Source organism: Micropterus salmoides, unplaced genomic scaffold, assembly GCF_014851395.1.
Source record: "Micropterus salmoides isolate LMB-PRFRI ecotype aquatic unplaced genomic scaffold, ASM1485139v1 Ms_hic_scaffold_6, whole genome shotgun sequence".
Lineage (NCBI taxonomy): Eukaryota > Metazoa > Chordata > Actinopteri > Centrarchiformes > Centrarchidae > Micropterus > Micropterus salmoides.
The window spans coordinates 34,652,704-34,668,109 of record NW_024044348.1 but is presented as its reverse complement, the minus strand read 5'-3'; positions in this window follow the sequence as shown (position 1 = coordinate 34,668,109).

The window sequence follows — 15,406 nt, the reverse complement described above, 5'->3', positions numbered from 1 at the left end:
TTTTATATCTTGGGAGGGTTGGCTCATCTGGACTAACATACCAAAGTAAATGAAGAAATTCTCAAACACTATCACATCTAGTGCATCCAGTATGACTGATATCACTGACAGATAACAGGACAATGTAAGCCTCACTGTTTCTGCACCACAGCCAACTATAAACCACATAATACATGAAGTTTACAAATGCATAGTCAGGTGAGGATCAAGGCTCCTCTCACTTTGCTTAATTAGATAAAAATTTGATAAAAAGCAATCTGCAAATATTACCAAAATGTCTTTTTTAATTTTTTGAAATATAACAGAAACACAAAGTAGTACTGACAGCCATAATTTCAGCTTGTGGTAAAACGGTGCAATATTTTTAATGGGCATTTAGCATGTGAAAGTAAAAATGACATATTTGTGTGCACAGTGAGAAGCAATATCCAATCATTTTTTTTAATGCAAATTCGGAAAGTGTTTATTATTGGTCACTTGATAGGCGCAGGTCTTGTTATATATCACCATTAACAGTAAAAAGAAATACATGTTTTCCACCAAATGTGAAGTTTAGCTGCTGATCTGAGCTTCCCTGCTGTTACCGTTTTATTACCAATAATATTCATCAGCTGTTTGTCTCAGGAAGGTAACGGCACATTTCTGTCCATGTAACAAAGCCATAACAGAGCGCTGGAGAAGAACTACACGAAATTACAATCCAACTACATATTTTTTCAAAGTTTAGCTGGCTGATCTGAGCTTTGTCATTTTATTGCCAATTAGCGATCAGCTGATTCTCACCAACATAACATACAAAGCCAAAACAGAGGCTGGAGAGAGAGAGAGAGAGAGAGGGAGAGAGAGAGTCACTACATGAAATTAATCCAACTAACATAACACCACAAGCCAAAGCACAGCGCTGGAGAATAAACCAATCCAACTAACAATAAATGTTTTTCTACCAGTCAGTAAAAGTTTAGCTGGCTGATGCGTCCATGCTCTAAGCTAACGTCACGTTTTTTTGCCAATTAACGTTACTGATCAGCTGATTGTCTCGCAAACGTAACTGGCAAAGCCAATCCACAGGCTGGAGAATAAGTAGGCGCCATGAAATTAATCCATATTTTACACCACTGACAGGAAACACGTCACGGCTCTCTGTGATTATAGCCAGCTTCTAGCTAAAGCTCTCAAACAACCAACAAGTTTTCATTTGCATCGCTAAAGTCTGACAAACAAAGTTAATTACCTGTCCAGCAGAAAACAGACAACTTCAGCACTGCTTTGACAACATCTGTCCGACAATATAGCCTACCATCTGGGAAAATCCACATAATCCATGATTTCTGCAGTCAGCTGTCTGTCCCGACTCCATCTGGCTGTCAGCTCTCGTGCTAAATAACATGTGTTTTCTCCTTCATTTGTCCAAATGTCACTTCTCTTCTTACTTCTAATAAACCAGGAGACTACTCAGAGACTGTATATTACTATTAATATCATTATTATTTCCTCTTCTTCTTCTTTGTATGTATTCAATGTAGTGATGGGTGTCTACAGTACCGGAATTACCTAAGCAGAAGAAGAACGCCGTGATGACGAAACGCGCTCTTTAGCGCTGTTTGATCGTTGATGACTACGGTAGAAACATGCCAACCAAATACCGCGACCACCATAGAAGCGGGTGCCCGCGGTTATGTAGATATAAATGGCTCATTCTAAGGTAATAAAAGCATAATGGTTCATTATGTCAGGTCTTTTATACACCACTGAAAACATATTTATGGATCTTATATTGCATTTCTGTCAATAGATCTTCAGAAATATTACACCCTGAACCTTTAATTATTTTACGCTTTAATTACTTGTTTAATGAAATGTATGGGGTTGATTGTTCTTATGTAGTTTGTATGATGCTTTGGCAATATTGTTGTTATACATTCATGCCAATAAAGCTAATTTGAATTTGACAGCAAAGAGAGCGACAGGCGTCTGTGTCACGGTCAGGTGTGTCATGTTATTCTCTCACTACTTTGCGGTGACTGTTTGTGTAAGTACATTGACTAGACTGACCGTCAACATTTATATTTAAATGTTTTGATTACAATTTTGCTCGGGGCATATTAGTAGTCACTGACGAGCCCTTAAGCTGTGAGCAATGCTCTCTCTCTCTCTCTCTCTTTCTCTCTCTCTCTAAAAGCAGGCAGGCAGTAATGGCGGGGGTCTTGTTACGTGAACTTCAAACAAAATGTAGCAATAGTATTGCCAGTGGCCTCCGCTCTTTGAAGAGCTGCGAGACAGGCTGTGTCATAAAGATTATTGCATATTAGCCTAATATGGAAAATATTTTTTATGTTGTTGTTGAGTTACATTCGGGGCTACGGTCAAAACATTCGGGGCTAAAGCCCCGGAAAAATGTCCCCAGCGTCCCCAGTGTAAATCACCCTCCCTCCCTACAGGTTGAGCTACTCATGCTTACTGCTTCACCTCCACTCTCCTCCTGCGCACTTGCTCACTCAGTCACTCGCTAATACAGCCACAGAGGAGAGCTCCTTTACTCCTTCAAGTGCCTGTGCCTGCTCTAGCAGGGTACTGCAGCTGATGTTGAAGCTACTGCAGCCTCGGTAACAAACATATTGGTTGTTTTCCCGCATTTGGCGGCCTCCGTCTGAAGATTTTTTTGTGTGTGTGTGTGTGGGGGGGCATTTTTTAAAAAACAGTTACATAAATAAAGAATTTACAGGTGCGTGGGCCCACCGGGCATTTGCCCGGTATGCCAGATTTGCAGTCCAGCCCTGGCTGCTTTACTCCAGACAATTTCACTGTATGAACCTGGACCGTGTGTAAGACCTTTTGGATTTGTACAAGCAACACATTCTAGTGTGTCATAACTGACGCTTTTAGGCAGCGTGACAAAGCGTAAAGATTTTACGCTAAAGGTACCTTTCTGCGTCCATATGAAACGCCCCCGTTTGCTATGTTGCAGCAACAGAAGGGAGGCTAACCCTACATCTGCACACATCAGCCTGACGGCCGATATGCCCACGGTCGACATGCATAAAGTCAGTGACTAGGTTTTAGGTACTAACATTTCTGATGGTTGTGGTAAGGGTAGAGGCTTCGGGGGGCTGTCAACACCTTTATCACGCTAGGTAACTAGCACTTCCGGTCTGTACGGGATGCCCCAGAGCGTCTCATAGCCTTTCAGAAACGTCTCAAATAACTACGCTTTGTCACCCTTTCTCAAATCATTGACGCCCTGAGATGAGAACGGGCTCATACAAGACCACAGAACATTAATTAACATTAGCTCCTGACCGATCCTGTAGGCGTGTCGGGAAATTTTAACAATCAGTGAAGTGTCGCTGCTGTGCCTCATCCAAAAATGCACACAGTGTCTCTCTCAAGAGCATCTTACTAGCACTCCCACAACTGCATTAGTTGGACACTAGCATTGACACTTGTACTGTGCCTTGCGTCGCTTTGCACCTGGTGCAAGATAGGGCCCTTTGTGGTTAATAGCTTTTCCACCAGACTTTAGGGTTAGTGGTGAGCTGGATTCCTCGTGAAGCGGTGGTTGAGGTTATGGCTAATGTAAGCTAGCCTTCCACTTGTTTTTTGTCCACAACTGACACAAAAACCCCTCAGAATCGATTATTGTTGAATAATCAAGGACACTTTGTGTATTTGTGTTGAGAAATGTTCAGGACATCAATGGAAGATAACCTTCACATGGGAATTAATGCCCCTGTAAAAATGTGCAATGATTATATTTTGTTATCATGAAAGGAAAGCAGGTCACACATGAAATGCCATATAACCAAAGTTGTTGGACTTGCATGATCTTTATCATTATCAAGCACATTGCAATGTGAAAAAGCACAAGCAAATAGAGGGAACATTTTCAATTATTTGACGGTCAGGTTAATATTGGAATGAATGGACAGCAAGAGCAGTTGCTCTGAGTGTCTCATATTGCTGCTAATGGGTTTACATCGGAGTGAGTTGAAAGCCTTGTGCGTCTCTTACAGATCCTAAAATGCTGAGATACCAAGGGCTGACAAAACGTCGGTATTTGACAACCTGAGAATAAGAATGGGCTGTTTATTTACATTTCATATACTTGAACTACCACTGAGCACAAAAATATCCTGAAAATCCTCGCTGAAACTTGCTGGAAGTGAACATCAGTGAACAAGCCTCTAACGTGTATTAACGCTGACAGGAAGTAACCCTGGAGGAATCTCTCTCTGAACTCAGCCCCCAGACGAAAAATAATTAAAACAAAACCAAACAGCCAGCTACAGAGGTTCATTGTAGAGTTTTAACAGGCGTACATTCTTCATCTGTTCTCACAGCACCGAGCGTTTACAACACAAAAGAAACAACAAGGTGGCATACAGCATGATGTCCCTTGTTGTCTGCCTGGAGACAGCTTGAGGCTTTTCTTCATCTTGGTTCTGTAATCTCTGTCAGTGGGGACTCTCATCTGGTGCGGGGCGGTGAGCAAGAGGGTGCAACCCAAACAGTCTCTGTAAATGGCTTCCTTTTTATTCATCTGTTGCTGGGTAGAAAAGCAGGTTGAGGTACATTAAACAGCTAGAATGAGCACTTTGTGCTGACATTCTTAAGTTCATGTGAAGTTGTGTGATATTCTTAACTTTACTTAGTCAAATTTGATGGATACCTGTGATATCTTGGTTGCTGTAAAAATGTGCAATGACTATGTTTTCTTATCATGAAAGGAAAGCAGGTCACACATGAAACGCCATATAACCAAAGTTGTTGGACTTGCATGATCTTTATCATTATCCAGCACATTGCATGTGAAAAAGCACAAGCAAATAGAGGGAACATTTTCAATTATTTGATCTCATAACACAAAGGCATAAGCATCACATTTATCAATTTCACAAAAAAAGCCTCATTGAAGTTGGTAATATTGTTGCCATTTCATTGTCTAACTAAAAACTCATTTTCTTTTCTTTCTTAGGTAATGATGAGTTGAGTCCAATCAAATGATGTACATATGTTCTGTTGAGAATGTTAAACGTTAATAACATAGTTATTGCACATCGTCCCGGACCTTTCTTTGTAGAGTTCTCCCGTGTCTGAGTGGGTTATCTCCGGGTGCTCCGGCTTTCTCCCACCGTCCAAAGACATGCAGGCTAATAAGTTAATTGGTAACTCTAAATTGCCCTTAGGTGTAAATTGTTCGTTTCTATGTGCCCCGTGATGGACTGGTTCAGGTTAAACAACTAAAAGAATGCAGCAAGCATATTATCTTCATTTTGAAAGGAGATTCTGTCAAGAAATACTTTATCTAATATCATCAGAAAGATTTATAGTCAGATGGACACAAAAATAATGCAAAGAACATAGAGAGAAACATGATGGAGCAGCTGTTACAGTAAGTTGTTTTGATTTTCTGGTTTTGACAGGACACTGACTGCCTGCCACTGCCTGACTTCAGTGAGATTTTTTGTTGTCAATTATCTTCCTATGATGCATGCACTTTATCCAGCAAGTAGGTCTTGTAAGTTGCAAGGCAACTATTATCTACCACTATCCTGTGGCTTTGATGGGTTATCTCCCTGATTCTGGTTCTGGTAGTGCACAGACCTCCAGTGCAGGCTCAGCTTCTCTACTGGACTCCTGTAGGCAAATTGGCAACCACATGCCATTGCGCCAACTGTTTACAAACCAAAGTGACATAACAAAGAAGTCTTCATTCTTCTTCATTTTCAGAGTTGGTAATGTTTAGTTGCAAACAATTAAATATGAAAGAAACAGCAGGATATTTCAGTCCTTTTTGTCTTCCTCAGGCAGCATCAGATCAAACATACTGCTGCTGCTTCTGTACGTGTAGTCAATATGTAAAGAGTAGAGACAAGCACTTGTTTGTTTTTTGCTTCACAGTGCAGTCAGATTTTAAGTGGCTTTGATGCTCTCTCCTCTCTGTACCCTGTGGCCTGTTGAAAGCAGGGTTTTTTCTTATGGAGCTGTGAATGGTTGTTATGGAGCCCTTGCTGAACCAACATTTTCACGTTGTGTTTTGTCAGATTTACTGTACATACTCCTTATGAGGAAAATAAAAGAAAAATGCTCCTTCAAAGCAGAGTTCCTATGCATAAGGTTTCCAAGTTGGGCCTCATGACACAACAGAGACTATGCTTAAATGAATCACTACTTGTATATTGTCAGCCTAAATAAACGGTATATCAGCTTATCACAGGTATATTGGAAGTGTGTATGTCACCACAAAAATGTTTTAAAATGCGAATAACAGTACATAGTTTCTCCACCAGAGAGCAATTTAGAGAAATGGAATGCATTTTTTTTGGTTTACATTATGTGCTTAAGAGAGGGCAAAAAAAAAACAAAAAACTGTCACTTTTAAACTGTTAATCTTTCCATCTGCCAATGGATGTATAGTAAGAGCTAGTGAGAGCTGTGTGCCACAACTATTAGCTTAAAAAAAGTCTAAAAGCTGTACCAAACTGCAAAACTGTGAGGTAATTCTCAAGGTTCTGACTCTTTGTAGTACACAGAATAATGTGATTAAATAATTTGGGTGAAAGTTTTAACTCAGTCAAGTTTTACCCATAATGTAAGTATATTTATGGCCAGCATACAACTTAGTAGCTTCAACACTAGATTTTAATGATGTGTTTTCCTGCTTCAACTCCAGACTTAAAAAAGGCAGTAATTGGTAACATTATAAGTTATATAGTGTATAACATTGTTGGGGGACAAATTACAAAGTGGGAGAGAATGTAGGGTATTATTCGCATTTAATTTAATCTCAGTTTCCTCCAAAACCATTTTTCCCCCTGTTGCTTTTAGCCATTTGGCTGCTTGCATCTCGTTCCTCACTCTTTCTGCCCATCTAACAACATTTTTAAGGCACATTAAAGGATAGCTTAATGGACCCCTGTGCACACACAAAATTAATGCAATTTAGATATTTCTAACATTGTTTGGGCGTGTTAGAATGTTGTTTTATTTCCCTGGGTGTGTTTTCCCCCCTCTTCTCTTTTGCATTCTGACATATGATTTATGCCAAATGTTCTCTTCTTGGAAGACATTCTTGATAGCGAGAGAGCAGGCTGGCTCGCAAGACTGAAGAGGAGGGGGATTATCATGTCTTCTTATCATGGCTTAATAGTTTAATGAAAAAAAAAATTGCAGACTACTCATCCCAAGTGGCATAGTTAATGTGTGACAGTGGTAAACAGCACTTTGTGGGGTTTATTCCGGCAGGGAGTAGCATTCCAGGCTTTCTTGGCTGTCAGTCCAACAATGGACACTGCAACATTTACTGGAAAGTGGAGAAATGCATCTACAAAAAACATTAGCATAATTATTTCCATCCCCATTTCCATCTGTTGTGTATTCCCTTGGACTGGCATGTGGGTAGCAGAGGAGTGACAGCAGGTGTCAAACAGTTCAATCAGATGAGTAAAATGCTGCTACAACAGCAGCATTTGGTGCAGTGGAACTGCTGTCATTGCTGACCTGTTAAACATCTGCTGTGTTCTTGCACTAGCACTAGCAGATCGTTTTCATCTGAAATATGTAAATCACAATATGTTTTCACCATTAAATGTCATCTTTCTAAATAATGTATATCAGTGATAGTGGGGTTTAATGTCTTATGCCTACTACACACTGACACTGTCCATCTTTAGAACATCGTACAGCTTTTTGGTGGTAATTAGACATCAAGAATTATTAGAATATATACCCACAAGACAGAATGAAAATGTTGAGAATGCTGCAACTCATTAACAGTATTCTTCAGGGGGAACAAGCTTTGATTAGATTGTTCATTCCTTCAAGGCAAATCCAGTTGAACAAAGGCTTTCTGGTACATCTACGAAGCTGTGGATTTCACACTCTCATATTTTCCGCATTAAAACACATGGATCCAGCTTGCTGTTCTTTTGATGCACAATTACTGCGGTATCCACAATAGGAGTTCATATCTTAGTTCATATAATAACTCAAACTATTTGAGCACTAGTTATGCTCAAAATGTTAAAACAACATTTGGTTAAATATCTAATTCTCTGATGAAGAACGCACACTCACTCAGATCATGTATTTTGGCAAATATAATCTGAATCTGGTGTGATTGGACAAACATTCTGTTTACAGAGAATAACTGGGATGAACAGATGACCAAACAATGAGCCAATTATAAGAGACTGGTGTTTTCACCATATAAATGAACAAATGTAACTTCATATTTAAGAACTTAATGGATGCATAGCCATTTAAAGATTAATACCTCTGGGTGGTTTTAGACAGTAGTGTATTCAGCTCCACCCTGTGATTTTAAGTTTAAAATCATTATTAACTGATATCATGCAGATCAAAAAACAATATTTTGGATGCAAGGCACCACTGCCAAATTTTATAGGAAATGCATTCCTTATTGTGACCTATTTGAAACTTTTCTGAGATGGCATATCAAGTCAGCTTCATTGTCATTCATCAGCCAAACCGTCTCTTGTCTTGTCTGTCCAGGCAAATCTTTCATTTTCTTCACCCCCTTTTTTTGGGAGGGTAATTCCATTTAGGAAGTGCATATTGTTGAGGAAAAGTCTCCTTCAGCCAGTGAGCAATGAGCAAAGCGGTGATGAATACCTCAGCCATGAATACTAAATGATAGGTAATTAGGATTAGGATACCTGAAGAATATTACCTTGGCACACCTGAGGAGAGATCCAGGCTACTCTCCATTAGATTGGAGAGAGAGAGTCAGAGAGCAAGCCATAAGGAGGCAGGAGTGAGTGATGGCTGTTCTCTGAATCAGTCATATGGGTTGAGAATCTGACGTTTGATTAAGTCTGACCTAGATATCACAGACAAGAAGTCATGGCCTCTTCCATGCACTTCAGTGGAGAGTCAGACTTTTGGAGTTTTATGCGTTTGAAGAGATTCAGACTGAATAAGGTTGTTGTCCAAGTCTGTCTGCTTTGTCTGTCTAGGTGAAATTATAATCATTGCACGGCAGCAGGGACTAGGAATTTCAATAAAATAAGATTAACCAATATGCCATTTGGACACATTTGGACACAACCAAAGATTGGTGTAAGAAACAATATTTTTTTAAGTAAATGTTGCATGTTGTCTTTCATTCTGTGCCTTTTCTGTCCAGTGTTATCTCCTAGAAATCATGTTTGTATTCTATAACAATTGTAGAAATTGTAGAAATGTAATATCGTTTCTTTTTTATCATATTATTAGGAAACACTTTAATTAATGTTTTTGCCAAGTCACCTGAATGTTTCACTGAATTGTATATGGTTAGTGAACTCACTAAGCTTACACACACACTATACACTTTTCTACCATAGCACTTTACAATTTGCTTCCTATTGACACACACTTGCACACACCTATGGCAGAGCTGCTGCCATGTAGAGAGCTGACCTGCCCATAGGGATCAATTTCTTGCCTCAACTTAGCCAAACACAGGAATCCGGTGTCAAAATCCAAGATCGCACACCATGTGTCTTGATATGTGTCACTATGAGAATCACAAGGATACATACACACCTCTAAACCAAAAGAAACTTTTAACACAGCGATTTTCCCATGTTTTCCATGTTGATTTGATATTTTCTGTCATGGGTCTGCCATCACGTCATGGAGTATTGCCTGTAAATTTTTACTGTACCTGTCCTCAAGTATTTTTTTCTGTCCTTAAAATTTTTTCAACCCAACCAATCAAAAAAAATTTAAAAGAATCTAGCATTATGGTAATTCATTTCAGTGGGCTATATTGAGTCAGGCTGATGATTCACAAATGCAGCACATTTCACATTTCAAATCAGATATCTGTTTAACACAGGGCGCTGAAGCCAGACCTGCCCTGTTATCTCCACCAAATTCTCCATGGCTGTGAGGTAGCACTGTCTGAAAAGTCCAGGTAACAAATCACAAAGAGCCTCTTGGGAGTGCGCCCATTGACTTTTTGAGGCGTCTCACTGATATAACCTTGACATTAATGGGAGGTTTTCACATTTTCAATTCTTATGGGGCTCACCATAATCTGTTATAGAGGCTGAGTTCCCTCCTGGGCCCTTCTGAAGTTTGAACCCTAGCAATAACCTTGTCTGGATGGGTTAGACGGATGTAGTAGTCCATCCTCTCGATGTTTACCAAACCCTCTCCACCCTTCACAGAGCCCACATTTGCCGGCCCTCCAGAGAGCAAACACACCAATTACTCCATGTGTATCTTGATTGAATAATAGGACTTTTAATTGTCTTGTCTTTCACAATTACGTCAAAGCCGTAACCTTTAATTAAGTGTCTGCCAATTATTTTATTCCTTTTTTTGTTTGAGTGGATGAAAGTAATTACTGTCACCTTGCAAAGTATGAGAAGTAATTAATCCTTTTTGATTTTACCAAATCCCATTTTTTTTGGTCATTAGTTAGCCTTTTAATCCTCAAAAGATTATGAAGCCGGTTAATTATAGAAAATGGAAGTACCTACTTGTTGTTTGTGCAGCATCAGCATAAGAATAGAACAATTCTTCTAAGCTCTGCTGAAGCATAACACTGCAGTATTAGATTTTTCTCTAGAGACTCTTGAACTATCAGACTTAGTCATACAGTTGTCATACAACATTAAAAGCACAGATATAATGTCAATTTATTCTATTTCCCAAGAGGAAATTTTGATGACAGCCATAGAAATTTAAATTTAAGAGCTGAAACTAAAAGGGGCACTCCATTGATTTTACACTGGATGTTTACTTGTGAGTGCCTCAACTTTATGGATGTGCAATATTAAATGGGGTGCCCCTTTAAAGTTCCTCATGAACAATATAAAGCAAGTAGTCCATCCTGAAAAGGCTGGAGTCAGGCATGCACAGTATCTGATGTCAAAGAAATGCTGGAAAAATCATCCTCACAGAGGCAGAAATAGAATATAGCAGGGGACAGTGACGTGTTTGGGCACATGGACTGTGGGCTGGACTGGGTGCAGTGTGTGTCCTCTTTCAAAACCATTTATCAGACAAGGCCAGGTGGGTTGTGGACCCAGAATGTGGGCCATTGTTGTGGGCCATAGAAAACCTTGAATGTCTGGGGGATCCAACCCCCAGCCCAGGAGCTCTGTGTGGCTGCTATGTGAAGGCTCCAGCCCAGACCCAAACATGCATATTGTGCATGGCTGAAAGGACACTATAATCCATCCCCATACGTGCCAACACCCCCCTCTAACCTCTATTCATCCCCACTGTGTTTGCATCTCTCCAGAGTGCCTTTAACACTGTGCAATGCCATGCTGTTTCACACAAGTTAAAATGTGATGGAGAGCTGTCATTGTCCTTCTCTGTGGTCAAAACATGTGCTTCCCAACATGCAGCCAGTTTGTTATCTCATCCAGAGTGTACAGACCACTCTAAATCAGTCTCTTTCTGTCTGTCGGTATGGAGGATGCTGTTTTTTTCCCACACGTGTGCTGCCTTCAAAAATAGAATATAAGCAGGGAGGATCAGAGTCACCTATAAGCCTGCTGTCTTGGCCTAAATAAATGCAGTCATTGACATTGAGATTCAGGTCCTACCGCCCAACAGTTGGCTGTTCCCCATAAAATGGAAGTAGTATTTATGTTGTGTTTTGAGCCCCCCCCCCCCACCCCCATACACCTCATTCGCTCCCCTCCCTGTCACTTCAGCCGCTTGGCTTTCTCTGTGATGAATCTCAATTATGCCAAGGTCACCTTTCATTGTGGTGATCTCTCTGCCGCTTTATTGGAACTGGCAGTACTTCCACACTATCATGGCCATGCTTATTGACAGCCACTTCCTCCTCCAAAACAAAACCAGCAACAACAAAAAAAAAAGGAAACAAAATGTGGAAAAGTTACATCTCCTCTAATTCTGGCGGGAAGAATTGGCATGTCTACTTCAGTCTCTGCCTAATGGTCTGTAATCATTCTCTATTATCTCAATCCAGAAAGTGGGTGGAGGTGTTTGGAGGAGCAGCTTATTCATATGTTGGTTTTATCCCTGTAATTGGTTTCATATAAATATCATGCTAAATAGTTCTGTTGAATACACGCTGTGAGGATACCCTTCTCAATCAGCCGTGTAAAAATACCAAGTTATTCAAATTTTACAATGCTCCTAGACATTATCTTGGATTTAGAAAAAGGGACATATTGTATCCAGTGCCCATCTTTTCATCAGCCTTCTTTTTGGAACCAATGTGCTCTTCTCAAAATTATGGGGAAAGGGATTCATTGTTTTCCGCTGTAACCATGACTACTGTATGATGGCACTCGTGAGGTCACATGTTCTCATCTTGAATGGGGAAATGAATGAAATAGAGGGGCACAGGATCATTTGTAACTGCATAAACAAGGCTTGGAGTGTGTGTGGGTAGATGGCACTGCTGTGACATCACCATTCACATTTGATGAGGATGCTAGCACATGAAATTGTTGTTTCAATGCAGCATCTGTTGCTAAGGGGAAGCGGGATGAGTTGGGGTGGGGGCTTGCAGGGAGATAGTTAGCCTCACAATTGACAGTGACACGTTGATAAGCCAGAGTGCCGAGCGCGTTAGTTGAACCAACAGGCCTTTGATGGCTCTCTGATATAACTCGTTACGCGAGTATTGGACCATTTACCTCTATGATGTATCTTATTTGTCCATTCTCTACCACCCACACATCCTCGGAAAGCTGTCTTTCTTCAAAGGCGTCAGATCTTAATGGAACTACACACATAAAGCTGTGTAGTCTTGGTCATTCTTGGCATTCTTGGATCTCTTGAGACTCTCTTAAAGTATGAACATAGGGATTCACTTTACATCAGCTGATTTCTTTAAAGTACATATGACAGTTCTAATAGCAATGTGCTTCACTTAATTTACTGAGGGAATAAACGATCGTTCATTTATTGCACTAAACTAGATGCAATTCATTCTCAGCCAAGAAAAATGAATGCTGTGGGCCCGGTGGCCATGTGGTGCCATCGCTGGCCATTCCAGTTTAATATCTGTCTTAAAGTCACAGGTCACACTGAACTAATGGAGGCTAGGGAATAGCATCCAGTGTCTTCTGTTGGGCCAGTATAATAGCCTGGAATTGAACTTGTTGGCCAACTGGGACTGAGAAAATTATTAAGGTTTATGGATATTTTTCAATCCAATTGTGTTCAAGATTTAAATGAAAAAGTCCTATGCATGATGGACTGATATGAGCATTGTGATAGGAAAACACAGGAAATGTTTCACATTCTCACTGATGTCAGCAAGTTAACTTCATTTTCATTGTTATCTCTCCTTCATATTTTTTTTTTATCACTGGAGGATGCTGAGCCATTCAAGTAGAGCATTTTTTTACACTTAAACAATTGCATATTCTAAGAGAAATGTCCGCTGTTGCAGGCCTAAACCTGAAAAAAAGCACATCACAGTAAATGCCACAACGAAAAGATGGAATTGCCATTTATTGTCAGACAACTGATTTCAGGTTTCATTATACAGTGCAAACCCTTGCAGGGAAAAGAGAATGAATGGACTCACCTTCAAACACGCCACTGACTCTCTAAATGCCAAATACGCCCAAACCTCTCATGTCTAGATGAATGGCAAGCTCTAGGCAGAGTGAGTTTGCACCTCCTGTCTTTCCCCCATAAAAAAAGTCACATACCCCATGAGAGACAGAGTCTGCCAGACTGATCACAGAGCTGCTGCTTTATCCAGAGAAAAACTGGGCTCTAAGAAGTTTGTGACAAAGTAGTTGTGGTATTTTATGATGTGGGTTCAACCTGACACTGTGCAAAGAGCTGCTCGCTTCCCTGAGGATTACCTACCCTTAAGAGTGGTATATGGTTCCATATGCCAAAGTTTCCCATATGTAAGACTTTTTTGTCTTTATTTTGCTGTTTTTGGAAGTGTAGAGTGGGAAGTTCAGATTTAAAGACATATGTCAATGCCTTCTGTTTAGTTTTCTCCTTGCAGTTTTTATCAAGTGGTAAGAAAAAAAGTCCCCCAATCCACATTTTAAATATGTATTGTGTTGATATTGAAGGGTTTCACGCTATAAAAGAAGCATTCACAGAGAGAAAAGACGTTAAATGTGATCTTAAAAGTTGACAGGAGTTGGCTTTTCTCTCATATCATTCATACCATCTTGACAGACAAGCAAGTAACTGTAATCAAATGGCAGGTGATCATCATCAAAGGACGACAGTGTTTATGGCAGTGTGCCATCCATGTTGGTGGTAAACACACACATGCACCATCTCGAGAAAACGAAGCGGGACGAAGCTTGCTGGCAAACACTTTGATTGTCTTTCATTCACTCTCCCCTCTCATGTCTTTGGGCTTTTGGGGAAATGCACTGTTTAATCTGCCGTATGTCGCAGAAGTTTATACAAGGTACTCCACAGAGTTTGGGGGATCACATTAGGAGGGGGAGGTGTAAAAAAAAAAAGCATACATTTACACGGTTGAGTGGTGTAATCTTCATGAAATACCGGTAAATAGGGAGAGGAAGCCTAGTGGAGCCGTAGATTAATGCTGCTATCAAATGGCCTGGGACAAAGAAGAGGATGGCTAATGAGCTGGAAAAGGCAGGGCTGTTCACCGCGTTAAACGATACCGTAGCACCATCTCCCCACTGGCCGCTGCACTGCCATGTTCACACATTCTGATGACGCTAAAAGCAATGTAGGACAAATATTGCAAAATGTCATTTAAGCCAGAACCACGACAAAGTGTTTGATATTTTAAAGATGGCTTCATCAAAGGCAGATTTCAGAAACACAAATGCAGCTCTCTAATTTGACTCTCTCCCATATGCCGGATATCCCTCCCTGCCCAATTTCTGCTAGGTCATTTACTTCTTTTTCATCCTAAAAATTGCTTTCACATTTGATCTGTGCTCTCTCTCTCTCTCTTTCTTTCCCTTTATCTCTCTCTTCTTCTCTTTAAAATAATTTCCCTTCCTATCACTCCTTCTCTGTCCCCCCCCCCTCTCTCTCTCTCTCGATTTGCCTCTCTCCCATAGCCATGATATAATGAAAAATAGGGTTCTCTCCCTTGTCTGTCTCTTTCCGGTGGTATCATCCCAGGCATGCTTGTAACCTCCCATGACTGTCGCCTAGGTGACAGGAAGAGCGAGATGAACTCTTGGGCTTAGATAAATTTCTTGGTCTGGCCTGCGGAGGCTGTATCAATTTTTGATGTTCTACTGCCTCACAGACACTTTTGCAGGCATTGTTTCATGTTTTATTTAGGCCTGTTTCAGAGCTAGCTGAAGAGTCTGGCGGCATGGGGGAAAATATTACGTTGGGTGAAAAAGTGCCCTTTAATAGTGGTCAGAGAAAGAAGGGGAGAGGATTTACAGTAAAGTAAAAACAATGTCTTTTGTGTGTCTGTGGTCTCATAGTG